This window comes from Trichomycterus rosablanca, chromosome 9, assembly GCF_030014385.1.
Source record: "Trichomycterus rosablanca isolate fTriRos1 chromosome 9, fTriRos1.hap1, whole genome shotgun sequence".
Classification (NCBI taxonomy): Eukaryota; Metazoa; Chordata; class Actinopteri; order Siluriformes; family Trichomycteridae; genus Trichomycterus; species Trichomycterus rosablanca.
In genome coordinates, this window is record NC_085996.1 from 28,950,822 (window position 1) to 28,956,824 (window position 6,003).

Sequence of the window (6,003 nt, forward strand, 5' to 3'; positions counted from 1 at the left end):
TTAGGATTAATACATGCAGTGAATCATAGATAGCATGAACACTTCTAAATAGTTTACTTATAGCTCACCAAGACAGATCCTGCCATATTTTATTTACACCAGAAGTACTTAGAGGGTCTAAGGCCAGTCAGCACAATAAGGACATCCATAGTTTTACTGCTTTTTTAAATAATCTAACAGGGATGCAGAAAACTAGTTATTGATGAAGAATGTACTGTAATGGGAAGGATGTGCTGCGCTAAAGAGGGAGCAAGGTGAATCCTCAAGAAGTTAAACCCATAATGCAGAATCTCAGGTCAAGGTAGAATAATACTGTCACTGAATAACCACAGGGGTGGCTCGGTGGGTAGCACTGTTGCCTCACAGCAAGAAGGTCCTGGGTTCGATACCCAGATGGGGCAGTCCAGGTCCTTTCTGTGTGAAGTTTGCATGCTCTCCCCGTGTCTGCGTGGGTTTCATCCGGGAGCTCCGGTTTCCTCCCACAGTCCAAAACATGCAGTCAGGTTAATTGGAGACACTGACTTGCCCTATAGGTAAATGGGTGTGTGTATATGTGTCTGCCCTGCGATGGACTTGCGCCCCGTCCAGGGTGTTACTGTGTGCCTTGCGCCCATTGAAAAGCTGAGATAGGCTCCAGCACTCCCGCTCGACCCTGATTGGAGCTGTTAAGAAAGTGAGTGAGTGAGTGAGTGAGAGAGTGAATAACCACAAACTAACAAGGGAAATAATTTGAAAAGTAAAATGGCCAATAACTAAATACAAATAGAATGCATTTAAGGTCTGTAACCTGCCAGGTCTAATTCTATATTTGCTACAACAGCAAGGCTTCATAGACACCCATTGTCTCCTGTTTAAAATGTATGGTGTATAATGAAAAGGAGAATCAGACAATATCAACCACAGACAGTTGAGCAGCTGAAGTCTCATATCAAGCAAGAATGGGGAAAATTCCACTTACAAAACTGTCCTTAGTTCCCAAACCATTAAAGATCTCATTAATAGAAAAGGTGATGAAACAACGTTCTAACCTTACTCTGTCTCTTCACTGAGTGTGTTGCAAGCATCAAATTCTAAATGTGTTTACATTTAGAAAATACAATAAAATTGATCAATAAAACAATTGGAAATCTTCAGTAACAAAAAGACACATACAAATAGTAAAAATAATAGTAATTAATAAATAATACAAAATTCTGTCATTTTAAAGGGTACACAAGCAACTTGGAAAACAAACGCTGGATGCTGAGGCTGTAAGCAGTGATCTGGAGTGCAGTCAGTTCACTGAGGGGTGCATTACATTAGAAGAATTTAATAGCGAGGGCATGCCCACTTTGTCAGTGTCAGCTGGAGGCTCTTTTGTGTTTTAGAGCAGAGAAAATCTCATGGAGATGTCTGATGAGGGGCATTAACCTGAAATAAGCAGCATTGCCGGGCCACTGCAGCAACGAGAACCTATCAAAGCCCCAAACATGGAAAAGCAGCATGACATTAAATGTGTCATGGCATCATACTGAGTTGCATTGATCAAAGTCTTTCTGTGCCGTATCATGGCCTTTGGGCTTTTAACCAGCAGTCCCTGCCATGCTGTAATGACAAGCACTAACACAAAAATATTATAGCACCATAAACAGGGGTTTGCTACAACCTCCAGCTTTCATGTGATGATAATTGATACATTACAATGCAAACCACTGCAGACTCTCATCCTCTCCAGCTCAACTGTGCTCACATACTCCTGACTACTCTCACTATAATAACAGCTCTTAGTCTGGGGAATCTGTTTCCCCACAAAATTCCATGCATTTTTAATGAGAGCAAATGGAGCTGATATTTTTTGGGGAGAGATGGAATAATGACACATATGTAACTCAAGCTGAATTATGCAATGCTTGTAACTGAAGCTGGCTCCTGGCAGGCTCCAGATGCTCTTATCACCCCAGTCAACATTAGACCTTGGTGCTTATAACCAAATCTTTGTATAGATACACAAAGACAACCATATTATATAATTACACTCCCAACCATAGAAATGATGTCCAGCAAAAATGTGAGAGCATTTTACATTCTGACAGTCTGAATATGGTGTACAGTATCATTATAAACAGTGAGTCGAGTGTAGTCACACATTTTAAGGTAATGATTTGAATAATGCTCTTCAGGTTTTCATGTTTTAATGATCCTTTTATTGTGTTAATTGGGCTGTTGTATAAATGTAATATACATTTTAACAAACTGGGATTTACTTCTTTTTGTTTAAAATTAACCTCCAGGCTAAGGCTCTTTTAATTCTTTAAACCACATAAACACTAGATTACCCTTAGTTGTAATGACAAGGCTTGCTGTGCTCCCCCCATGCAGGTTTTCCACAGTAATGTTAAACTTTTTAAGGCATGAACATCAGTTTATCTTATATTTTTTTTCCAGCTTTGTTGTATCCTTCCCAGAGTGGCTCTGGGTTAGGGCTGTTGCCTTTGAACAAAAAGAGTTCACGGCCGGACAGCCAGGATTCTCTCTGTGGGAGTTTGCATGTTTCCTGTCCAAAGATATGCTGTCAGGTCATTTGGAGCTACTACAATTCTGTAGGTGTGATATATTGTGTATGTGTATGTGTGCCCTGTGATGGACAACCTGTCTGGGGCGTTTTCTACCATTTGCCCATAGATCCAGACGCACCGTGACCAGATCAAAGCATAAAGTGGTGGTAAAACAGTAAATGAATAAATGAATTCATGTTCTCTCAAAGAATGGTGATGTAACAGTGGTAAACATGCTCTTTTTCTAATCTTTTTTTGTAACATGTTGAACAATGCAATTTAGCATATATTAAAAAAACAATAAACTTTGTAAGCTAAAACATCAGACAAACGTGTGCTGTTAAATACAATACAAGTAAAATACTTGACAAATCATGGCTTGATGTTTTAATAGCTTTTAACATTTCCCCATCCTTAGCTGTATAAATAAATCCAGGTCACACAGTGTGTATAAATGTATAACAATTATATAGTTACAAATAAAAAACGATGAAAATTATACCTATCCAAACAGTGGATTTTGAATTTTTTTCCTAGTGTCTCTTTACTGTGTTCATGTTTGAAATTACTCACCTCACTATTTTTTAACTATCAATTTATCAGCTGTTGTTGACACTTAATGGATCTGGTGCTTACCCTGCAACTGTACAACTTTATTTTTTCAGGATATTAACGTCATGTTTTACACACTTTGGTTACAATTATGACAGGACAGGTAGTTACTGGTTACACAAGATTCATCAGTTCACAAGTTTAATGTCAAATACAGTCTTGTATAATTTTGTATCTCCAATTAACCTGACTGCATGGAGCTCCCAGAGGAAACCCACACAAACACGGGGAGAACACGCAAACTCCACACAGAAAGAACCCAGACTGCTCCACCTTGGGATTAAACCCAGGACCTTCTTGCTGTGAGGCGACAGTGAGCCATCGTGCCGCCCGGATAAATGTAAAACAGTAAAATGGTTTCAAATGCAAAACAATGATTGAATATTGTATTCCAACATACATCTTTTGTATGTCTATTATCAAGCTTTACTTAATGCAGTGTAGTAATTACAGATGTCCTTTATAAGTATATACAGAATAGTATACCCATCCAGACAGTGGATTTTGAAATTTTCTCCTAGTGTCTCTTTAATGTGTTCATGTTTGAAATTACTCGCCTCACTATTTTTAACTATCAATTTATTAGCTTGTTGACACTTGATGGACCCAGTGCTTAGAATAGAATATAATGTCTTGTATTGTCATATATACAAATACAGGTGTACGTACAGTACAACAAAATTCTTTCTTCACATATCCCATCTTGTTTGGATGCTGGGGTCAGAGTGCAGGGTCAGCCATTGTGCAGTGTCCCTGGAGCAGAGAGGGTTAAGGGCCCTGCTCAAAGGGCCCAACAGTGGCAGCATGGCAGAGCCAGGAATCAGACTCTCAACCTTACAATTGATAGCTCAAAGCCCTACCCTCAAGGCTACTACTGTCCAGCAGTGGGGGCTCCTGCCAAATCTCTCAGGGGGGGGCAATTGTTTTGATGATGGCCAAGGTGACCCGTTCAATGGGTAGATTAAAGCTTAAATAATTAACATCTTAAGTCATGTCAGTTTGCCCTCACAAATAACTTTGAACATGGAGAGAGACCAGCTTTACCATTAATCATAAAATTAAGTAAAGCCTTCACACTAACAATTTAATTCAGTCTTCATCAGATAGCATTTTATTTTAGGTGCAGCAGATCCAGAATAAAGATTGGCATCAGGGCTGATGTGCAGTGAATAAAGAAGTACAATTAAACAATTGGGGAAATACAATAAGTGCAATCACAATTCACAATTTAAAAATTATATTACTTTTTTTTTTAATTTACTTGTTAATTATATGATTTTCCCCCCTTTGTAGATGCTTGATGTTTAAATTTGGTCTGGGTGGCCCTAATTCTTAAGTTGCTAATTTATCCTGATTACTAGGACGACTGAATGGCATTAATGACACGATGGAGTTGCTCCGAACTGAGGTAATGGTAGTCATGGTGACGAGATCGCGACACCAGGTTACGTGTGACGCAAGCACGTAAGTGCGAGCCCTCCCGGAACCCATTCAGAATGTATTGCAGCGCCTGCAGTTAGAAAAAAAGAGCCTTAACATGAGTCTATGAGAGCAATTCGGGGCGATTTTTAGTCAGACTGAAATCGCCCCAAAAGGGGCGGTACTGTACGGAACACAACTCCACGCTGATTGGACTACGATATTCAGAGGCAAGAGACTGTCCAGAACAGTCACAGCTGTGATATAAATTTTTTTTTTCCCTTTCGCCCTTTGGTGGTGCGTCGCCCGATAGCCCTAAGAAACGAGCTGCCCCTGCTGTCCAGGTAGGCAGTTGCTTACCCTGAACCAGGGGCGGAGCCAGGGGGTGGCCAGTGGTGGCCATGGCCACCATAAATGAATCTTTGGCCACCCCTCCGGCCCCCCCATCACCGCTTTGCCGGCAACTTTTTTTGCGGAAGCATTTCTGCACGCAGGTGTTCTCATAGGGACGCAATTCAACAGCGCACCTCAAAGAAGTAGTTCTCCACCAAAACAGTGCAGTAAATGTCAACCACCAACACAATTACAGAAGTAGTACTACTTAGTGCTACTAGTACTACTATTACTATTAGTAGTATTTGTGGCGAGCTACGAGTAAAGGCGCCTGCTGGCTCTGCGCGTTCCAGTGTTGCCAGATTGGGCGGTTATCCGCCTAATTGGGCGGATTTTGTTGGAAAACAATTTAATAGCAGTTAAATAACACTTCTATTTAAAATAATATATTCCGTTTTAAGAAGCTCCAGCATTGTAGAAGGCTATTTAAAGTAAAGTCTATTTTCAATGCTGATTTGGCTTAATAGTGTTGGTCAGTCTGTATCATTTTGTTGAAAGAAAATTAAAATTTGTTTTCCATTCATTCAGACTAGCATGTTCTGGGGTTCAAATGAGTCTCATCATTACACACAAGTTGGCAGCCAAATGATAAAGTATTGCAAATGAATATCTTTGAAATTCTTCCTCATAATGTTAAGGTTATAGGCTGTATTTTGTTTTTTCACTTGTCAGAGAAAATGAAGAGAAAAAAAAGCTTATTATTTTCCGTGATGTAATTCTACATGGCACTTCCTGCCTGTATAGGTAAATGAGTGAGTGACCACATAAAAAAGGTATCAGTTTCTGTGCCACCCCTGTGTGAGCAATGGTCTCAGTCTGGCCACCCCTATGAAAATTGTCTGGCTCCGCCACTGCCCTGAACCTGTACAAGATCTCAGACAGGAGAATTGCAGTGTTAGTTTATTCTGCATCTTAATTCTTTAATGCTTTTACACATTTAGAAATGCTTACCTGGTTAATTTGTTGGTTAATATCTGGTTAAATGCGCAACACGCATGAAAGTCAGGGACATGGTTCAGCTCCTGAACACTGGGCGGTGATATAA